Source organism: Rutidosis leptorrhynchoides, chromosome 1 (genome assembly GCF_046630445.1).
Source record: "Rutidosis leptorrhynchoides isolate AG116_Rl617_1_P2 chromosome 1, CSIRO_AGI_Rlap_v1, whole genome shotgun sequence".
NCBI classification, from domain to species: domain Eukaryota; kingdom Viridiplantae; phylum Streptophyta; class Magnoliopsida; order Asterales; family Asteraceae; genus Rutidosis; species Rutidosis leptorrhynchoides.
Genome location: NC_092333.1, coordinates 214,438,648 through 214,449,078, shown reverse-complemented (window position 1 = coordinate 214,449,078; position 10,431 = coordinate 214,438,648).

The window sequence follows — 10,431 nt, the reverse complement described above, 5'->3', positions numbered from 1 at the left end:
AAATGGTCATCTAGACGTCGTTCTTTCGACTGAAATGACTACCTTTACAAAAACGACTTGTAACTTATTTTTCCGACTATAAACCTGTGCATTTTTTGTTTAGATTCATAAAATAGAGTTCAATATGAAACCATAGCAATTTGATTCACTCAAAACGGATTTAAAATGAAGAAGTTATGGGTAAAACAAGATTGAATAATTTTTCTCATTTTAGCTACGTGAAAATTGGTAACAAATCTATTCCAACCATAACTTAATCAACTTGTATTGTATATTATGTAATCTTGAGATACCATAGACACGTATACAATGTTTCGACCTATCATGTCGACACATCTATATATATTTCGGAACAACCATAGACACTCTATATGTGAATGTTGGAGTTAGCTATACAGGGTTGAGGTTGATTCCAAAATATATATATAGTTTGAGTTGTGATCAATAATGAGATACGTATACACTGGGTCGTGGATTGATTCAAGATAATATTTATCGATTTATTTCTGTACATCTAACTGTGGACAACTAGTTGTAGGTTACTAACGAGGACAGCTGACTTAATAAACTTAAAACATCAAAATATATTAAAAGTGTTGTAAATATATTTTGAACATACTTTGATATATATGTATATATTGTTATAGGTTCGTGAATCAACCAGTGGCCAAGTCTTACTTCCCGACGAAGTAAAAATCTGTGAAGGTGAGTTATAGTCCCACTTTTAAAATCTAATATTTTTGGGATGAGAATACATGCAGGTTTTATAAATGATTTACAAAATAGACACAAGTACGTGAAACTACATTCTATGGTTGAATTATCAAAATCGAATATGCCCCTTTTTATTAAGTCTGGTAATCTAAGAATTAGGGAACAGACACCCTAATTGACGCGAATCCTAAAGATAGATCTATTGGGCCTAACAAACCCCATCCAAAGTACCGGATGCTTTAGTACTTCGAAATTTATATCATATCCGAAGGGTGTCCCGGAATGATGGGGATATTCTTATATATGCATCTTGTTAATGTCGGTTACCAGGTGTTCACCATATGAATGATTTTTATCTCTATGTATGGGATGTGTATTGAAATATGAAATCTTGTGGTCTATTATTATGATTTGATATATAGGTTAAACCTATAACTCACCAACATTTTTGTTGACGTTTTAAGCATGTTTATTCTCAGGTGATTATTAAGAGCTTCCGACGTCGCATACTTAAATAAGGACGAGATTTGGAGTCCATGCTTGTATGATATTGTGTAAAAACTGCATTCAAGAAACTTATTTTGTTGTAACATATTTGTATTGTAAACCATTATGTAATGGTCGTGTGTAAACAGGATATTTTAGATTATCATTATTTGATAATCTACGTAAAGCTTTTTAAACCTTTATTGATGAAATAAAGGTTATGGTTTGTTTTAAAATGAATGCAGTCTTTGAAAAACGTCTCATATAGAGGTCAAAACCTCGCAACGAAATCAATTAATATGGAACGTTTTTAATCAATAAGAACGGGACATTTCATAATTCACTCAACCTTTGTGTTGACAGTTTACTCGCATGTTTTCACAGGTACTTAAGTTTATGTGATGCTTCCGCTGTGTTTAGAAGAGTCTGTATGCATTTGGGCAGATTTTTTTTTTATGAAACAATTTATGAAACTTTGGCTTGCATTCGGTTTTTGAATAATTAATACTTGTGGGTTGTTGACAATGTTTTGTGTCAACTTTGGATTATTAATTTGTTGGGTTACTTTTAAACTACATATTTTGGTATGCTTTCCTTTTTGGGAAACTTTTAAAATAAAAGAATGCAATGTCGTTTGTTAAATTCATTTAAGTGCGATCAAGCTGTGGGACCAAGTGATGGAGCCGTTAAGTGTATTAACGGGGCCATCACAGTTGGTATCAGAGCTCTGGTTGTAGGGAACTAGGCGGTCTTAATGTGGTCAACCTGTGGTTCTTAGATTGCATTAGAGTCTAGTCTACAGCCTGACCCTTTTGCTATAGCATTATTATGCATTTCATTTCGTATAGGTTATATCATAAGCATTTATATCTTTTGGTATGTGGTTTGCGGTTTTACTGTTTGCAGATGTCGATTTCGAGCGATAACTCCGTTGCTGCTCCTGCTCCTCCTGCTGCTGCCAGATGTCGTGCTGGTCAACCTTTGATCGACGATCCTGTTCACTACTACTTTTCCACCCTTACTCACATGAACAGGGCTTACAATGAAGTGACACGTATTAATGCTCTTAGTGATTGTATGCGTACTTTGCCACATTACGAGATGATGGACCAGATTCGAGCTAGTATGGATTCGTTTGTTAGCTTCAAGAACAATGTTGGGTTCGAGAATCATAAGCGTAACCGTGAAGTTGACGCTAAGTTCGAGGCTCTCGAGAGCACAGTTCGTGGTTTGAAGGCAGAGTTGGAAGAAGTGAAAGGAAAGTTGTGGAAGTATGAGCCTCCTGCCGAGACTCATGCCGGCTCAGCTTATCACACCCGCTCTAAGCAGATGTGATATGATGATTCATGATTGATTACTTATTTCATAAGACTTAATGTCCTTTCATACATACATTTTTGGATTATGTACGGCGTTTTTTCGAGGATTTTATTATGGTTTTGTTATGGGATTTTTTTCATTATGTATGGATGGTTATTTTTATGACATCTATTATCATTATCACATTTTATTTCTGATGTTGTGACTCTTGGCATGTTATATTATGCGTAATGTAGATCATGTATGTTAGGTGCTATGTATGTTGTATGATGTTATCATAAAATATGTATGCATGTGGTGGTTATTTCTATAACAATCATAACTGTCATGTTATTACTCATAGTGGTTACTGACTGTTATTTTAATGGTTAATCTCTTCGTGTTCGATCTATTCCTTTATAACACTGGTATTATTCTTAGTACTAACGGTTGTGTTATTCTGTTTTGAAGATCATGCCTCCTAGAGAGTCCAATGAAGCCCGTATCCAACGTCTTATTACCGAAGGGATAGCTGCTGCTATGGAAGCAAATGCTAATGCTAATGCTAATGCGAACAACAATCAGGTGGGAAGCTCCCACAAAACGTTCATGGCAAGTCGCCCACAGGAATTCAGTGATACAGAAGGACCCATAGGACTTACCCGCTGGTTCGAGAAAATCGAGTCTATTTTCAGGGTTAGCCGAGTCCGAGAGGAGGACAAGGTTAGTTTTGCTAGCTGCACTTTGAAGGATAGTGCATTGACCTGGTGGAACAACTTGGTTAATAGTTTGGGAAATGATATGGCTTATGGCTTAACTTGGAATAATTTCAAGGAAAGAATGATCACCCGCTACCGACCTAGGGGTGAGCTTAAGAAGTTAGAGGTTGAACTTAAAAACTTGAAAATGAAGGGCACCGAATTAGATGCCTACGAGCAGAGATTCTTTGAGTTGACTTTGTTGTGTCCTAATGTTTATGCCGATGAGAATCTTAAAATTGAAGCTTACATTAATGGGCTATCCGAGAAAATTGAGCATGGGGTTGAATCTAGTGAGCCCCAGACTATTGAGGCCGCGATGTCTATGGTTCATAAGTTGAATGATAAGATTTTGAGAAGAAGCAAGGCTACTGTAACCGAACCTAGTGAAGAGACTGTTAAGAAAGCTGATAATGGGAAGAGAAAGTGGGATAATAACTGTAATCAAAGCCAAGGTCAGTAGAAAAAGCAGGATACTTCTGGTTCAAATAACCACAGTCAGCGTGTGTGTCCATGTTGTTACAAGGCTCATGATGGTTTCTGTACCGTGACTTGCAAGAGGTGTTCCAAACAGGGACACATTGCTAAGGATTGTACAGTGCTTCTGCCGGGTTCTGCTACTCCTACCGCAGGTGGTAATAATGGTAATAATGCTGGTAATAGAGGTGGTAATGGTAATGGTAATGGTAATGGAAAGCCGAATAATGGTGGTAATCCGAGAGTTTGTTACGAGTGTGGGAAGCCAGGGCATTTCTGTGATGCCTGTCCCAACAAGAAGACTGCAGAGACTGCACGAGGAAGAGCGTTCAACATTAATGCTAGGGATGCTGAGGAAGATCCTAAACTTGTTACTGGTACGTTATCGGTCAACGATTTATCAATTTATGTACTATTTGATTCAGGGGCTGATTTGAGTTTTGTGTCGAGTAAATTAAATTCAAAAATCAAAACACCGTTAACTCCTTTAGACAATATTTATGTTGTTGAAATAGCTAATGGTAAAGTGCTCACTGCTAAGACTGTGTATCGTAAGTGTAACATTAATCTGGCGGGTAGAGATTTTGAGATAGATTTGGTACCGATTGAACTTGGTAGTTTTGACATTGTCATTGGGATGGATTGGTTATCTGCAAATCGTGCTAAGATTGTGTGTTATGATAAAGCTATTCGTATTACTAATGTGGTTGGAGAGCCGCTGATGGTTTTTGGAGATAAGAAATGCCGACAGTTAAATCTTATTAGCTATTTGAAAGTTCTTAAACATCTTCACAAGGGCTGTCATGCTATTCTAGCCCATGTCGTTGATTCTGATAAAGAAACGAAGAGTGTTGGTGATGTTCATATTGTTAGAGATTTTCCTGAGGTATTTCCCGAAGATTTACCTGGCCTTCCGCCGCAACGCGTGGTAGAATTTCAAATTGATCTTGTTCCCGGTGCTGCTCCTGTAGCACGTGCTCCTTATCGTCTTGCGCCTTCTGAACTTCAAGAATTGTCAAGTCAACTCCGCGAGTTGTTAGACAAGGGTTTCATTCATCCTAGTTCGTCCCCTTGGGGAGCTCCTGTTCTGTTTGTTAAGAAGAAGGATGGTTCTTTTTGTTTGTGCATTGATTATCGTGAGTTGAACAAGCTTACTATTAAAAACCGTTATCCACTTCCGAGAATTGATGATCTGTTCGATCAGCTTCAGGGTTCATCTGTTTATTCAAAAATCGATCTTCGTTCCGGCTATCATCAGTTACTTGTTAAAGAATCTGATGTTTCGAAATCTGCTTTTCGCACCCGTTACGGTCACTTTGAGTTTCTTGTTATGCTGTTCGGATTGACAAATGCACCTGCTGTGTTCATAGACCTCATGAACCATGTGTGTAGACCCTATCTGGACAAGTTCGTTATTGTGTTCATCGATGACATCCTTATTTATTCGAAGAATGATGAAGAGCACGAAGAACATTTGAGGTTAGTGCTCGATCTGTTAAGAAAATAAGAGCTGTACACTAAGTTCCCTAAGTGTGCATTCTGGTTACGAGAAGTTCAATTCCTTGGACATATTGTTAGTAAGCAAGGGATTCAAGTTGATCCTGCTAAGATTGAGGCGATTGAAAAGTGGGAAACTCCGAAGACCCCTACTCAGATTCGTCAGTTCCTAGGATTAGCAGGTTACTATAGAAGGTTCATTCAAGATCTCTCTCGTATTGCAAAACCTCTGACTGCTTTAACGCATAAAGGGAAAAAGTACGAGTGGAAGGATGAACAAGAGACTGCTTTTCAGACTTTAAAGAAGAAGTTGACTACCGCTCCGATATTGTCACTACCTGAGGGTAATGATGATTTTGTTGTTTATTGTGATGCTTCGCGTCAAGGCTTTGGTTGTGTTTTGATGTAACGAAAGAAAGTTATTGCGTACGCTTCACGTCAGTTGAAGATTCACGAGCAGAACTATACAACTCATGATTTAGAGTTGGGGGCCGTTGTTTTTGCGCTTAAGATTTGAAGACATTATTTGTATGGGGTCAAGAGTACTGTGTACACAGATCACAAAAGTCTTCAACATATCCTCGATCAGAAACAGTTGAACATGAGACAACGAAGATAGATTGAGACGTTGAATGATTACGATTGTGAACTATTATATCATCCGGGTAAGGCCAATGTTGTGGCGGATGCATTGAGTCGTAAAGAAAGGGCTGAACCTCGCAGGTTTAGAGCCTTGAATATGACAATTAGAACAAACCTCGCAAGGCAGATTCTTGAGGCACAACAAGAAACCTTAAAGGAAGAGAATTTTGTGAAGGAGAACGTAAGAGGAATGGCTAAGAAATTTGAGATTCCAGCAGATGGTACTAGGTACTTTGCAGGATGTCTTTGGGTTCCGAAGTTTGGTGAACTGCGACAACTTGTTTTGGATGAGGCTCATAAGTCTAGGTACTATATTCATATTGGTTCAGGAAAGATGTATCATGATCTTAAAGAGCTGTATTGGTGGCCTAATTTGAAAGGTGATGTGGCTACGTATGTGGCTAAGTGTTTGAACTGTGCTAAGGTTAAAGATGAACATCAAAAACCGTCTGGACTGTTGGTGCAACCTGAGATTCTCGAGTGGAAGTGGGAAGGAATTACGATGGATTTTATTACTAAGTTACCGAGAGTTGCTGGTGGCTATGACACTATTTCGGTGATTGTAGATCGACTCACTAAGTCGGCTCACTTTTTGCTGATTAGGGAAACAGACTCAATGGAGAAGCTTACACATTTGTACTTGAAGGAGATTGTTTCTAGGCATGGTGTTCCTGTATCCATTATTTCAGACCGAGACAGTCGATTTGTATCGAGGTTTTGGCGATCCTTACAGGAAGCCTTGGGAACTAGGTTGGACATGAGCATCGCTTATCATCCCCAAACAGATGGTCAGAGTGAAAGGACCATCCAGACTCTAGAAGATATGTTACGAGCATGTGTTATCGATTTTGGTAATGGGTGGGATAAATATTTGCCGCTAGCTGAGTTTTCTTATAACAACAGTTATCACGCAAGTATTCAAGCCACACCGTTTGAAGCTCTGTACGGTAGGAAGTGTAGGTCTCCTGTCTGTTGGAATGAGGTTGGGGATGCTCAACTCACAGGTCCAGAAATTATTCACGAGACTACCGAGAAGATTGTACAGATTAAGGAAAGGTTGAGAACAGCTAGAAGTCGGCAAAAGAGTTATGCAGATAGGGGAAGGAAAGATGTGGAATTCCAAGTTGGAGATCGTGTTATGTTAAAGGTTTCACCTTGGAAGGGTGTGATCCGTTTTGGTAAAAGGGGAAATTTAAGTCCTCGTTTTGTTGGACCGTTTGAGATTGTTGAGAGAGTTGGACCGGCGGCTTATCGTTTGATGTTGCCACAAGAACTCAGTGCTGTTCACGATGTTTTTCATGTATCGAATTTAAAGAAGTTTTTGGCCGAGGCCGACAAAACTATTCCTTTGGAAGAACTTCATGTTGATAAGCAACTTCATTTTATTGAGGAACCCATTGAAATTATGGATCGAGAAGTTAAGACTCTTAAGCAGAGCCGAATTCCTATTGTCCGGGTAAGATGGAACGCCATACGCGGTCCCGAGTTCATTTGGGAGCGTGAAGATCAGATGAAGCAGAAGTACCCGCATTTGTTCCCAGATGCTGAGTCAACCCCTGCACCTGCTTAAATTTCGGGACGAAATTTTCGTAACGGGAAGGTACTGTCACGACCCAACTTTTTCCGTTATCTTTTATCGTTAATTATTTAATGACCGTTAACTGTTAATTGTGCTACGTCATTTCTATGCCCTATATTGTTAAATTAATAATAATATATTAATTATTGTGTGTTATGTGAATATTTGTATTCATATTTTGAGATATACGTTTCTACGTGTCGCGAATTTCTATCCGGCGAATCTTTTCGGTTTTCAAACCAACGGTCGCGTTTTTGGGATATTTAAATCCTAATTATTTTAAATATGATATTTTAAAGTCATATTATTATATGTTGTATTTATATTTATTTTTCGTCGCGCGTTTGTTATCTCTCCGAATTTTAAATCGCGTAAGCGTAATTTCGCGTTTTGGGTTTCGTTCGGGCTTCCGGGCCACAAGGGATTTCACTTTTATCAAGTTGGCCCACCATGGGGCCCACCCCATCCATTTTTGGCTGAATAGGGGAGGGAGGGAGTATTACTCCCTTGATTTCTTTTTTGTTATTATTTTTCATTCCATCTAAATTTCTAAAAACCTAATACTTGTATTTTCTCTCTTCTCCTCCCTTTTTGCTCCCTTTGCCATCGGCTTCCACCCACAGCAACATCATCACCATCATTCAATCTTGCTTGGATCATCATTTGGTTTGTATAATCGTGTTCTACTCGTCATCCTCTACGCGTTAACATCCGTTGATTCTTGATTAGGGTATAAACCCTAACCCTAGAACTTTTGATTTTTCATTATATTTCTGTATTTTGATTATATATTAATAGTATGATGATTACTTGTTGTTGTAATGGTGTTTGTATGCATAGAATTACTTATAAACACATGTTTTCGGTTTGATAAAACTGGGACAGCAGCTATTTCGTGTATTTCTGATATTGTGACTATTATAAAAGTTAAAATTAAGTATCTAGATAAGTTCCTCTCATCAAGACATTAATTTTAGACTCCGGATTCATGTCGTTTCGATTCCCGGAGCCCTAAATATGATCAAAATGGTATTTTGTTAAGATTGAATTGTGATATTGGTATGAACCAGGTTTGGACCGACTTTGTGACCATATTTGTTGACTTTAGGGTGTGTTAGTGTGTTAGGACTGATGGTGGGACAAACTTTCATGTTCGGGTCATCTCAATCCGAGCCACGAATCACCCGTTACGTCTAAAACACGATTTGGATTGAATTGAAGTTCCAAGTAGTGTATTGGCTGTACATCAAGACTTGTGGGCTATTCTTGGTGTGTTCTTGAGTGTACCAAAGTGTTTGGTGATTTGATTAGGCGGAGATATATGTAAGGCTTGCTAAAAACTGACACCCGGGGCTCAAGATGCGACCCGATGAACTTTTGATTTAAAACTTGTGACTATTTAATAAACTTATGATATAAATAATGAATTTCATTATCATTTAATTACTTATGATAAAAAAAGTAATTATTATTATTTAAGACTTATGATATATATTTATTATATCATTTAATTAATACTTATGATTTAATTAACATTTAATCAAACTCATGATTAATGACACTTTTATTATTGATGGAAAATACTTATGATAAGTATTAAACTTATATTATAAGATTATTATTATAAGACTTATAATAAGGATTAATTAATTATTTAATTATTATAAGGCTTAGTTATTATTTAATTATAATTTAATTATTAAATACTTATGATTTAATAATTATAATTAGAAACTTTTGATATGATTAATAATTCATTATTAATTAATAATACTTATGATATGATTTAAAATTTATTATTAATTAATAATACTTATATTATGACTAATATTTAATTAATTAATTAAATACTTATGTTATATTAATTATATCATTTAAACTTATATTAACTTTAATAATTCATTTTAATTTAATTAAACTTATGTTATGACATAATTAGACATATTTAACTTTAATAAACATTATAACTTACATTATTATTACAACTTACACTTTTAAAATTAACGTTGACCATGTTTGACCAAGGTTGACTTTTGAGTTGACTTTCGGTTGACTTTGACTTTCAGTTGAGTTTTGTTGACTTTCTAATTAAGGAAACTTTCCTAACTTATAAACTTTCCTAAAATAGCAACTTTCTAAATTTGGAAACTTTCCAAAAATAGAAACTTTCTAAAAATAGAAACTTTCCAAAAATGGAAACCTGCTAAAAATAGAAACTTTCTAAAAATAGAAAGTGTGTGTCCGTAAGCTGTTCCAATCAAACCAATGCATATTGAGTATTGTTCTATGTCTACTTGCAACATGTACAATAGCTATCATACTAAGACTTGACCTAAGTTAGTTATTTATATTGACCTGCTGTATTTATAGGTCGGCGTTGTGATCATTCATGATCACTTTACTTTGTTGCTATTCGCTTTATTTGTGTGGTTTCTTCTTTTGCTAATAAGGTGAGTTATAGTCCCGTTTTTACATACTTTTCAAAGTATATTTTTGGGATGTGATTACATGCATTTTATTTCACGTTTAGACACAAGTGACAATTAAATTTAAATTATTCATTGTGAGTTGGACAAAAATATTCCCTAGTCTGGTAACTGTAATCATTGGTTTCTACCGGTGAACACGAATTCTACGGATAGATCTATCAGGTTTGACAACCCCATTTCGAGCTAGTCGCGCTAGCAATTTATAATCGGAATATTTAGTACTTCGTATTTTGTTGTAGATACACTGTCCAGTGTATATTTTTATTGCGTTTGACAAGGGTAAATAAATGGTTAAGTGGTTACCAGGTGGCTTATTAATAATGGAATAATGTTTAATGTTTTCTAATATTTTTAAATCTTGTGGTCTAAAGTTTATTTAATTATTTAAACCTATAATTCACTCAACCTTTGTGTTGACAGTTTACTCGCATGTTTTCACAGGTACTTGAGTTTATGTGATGCTTCCTCTGTGTTTAAAAGAGTCTGCATG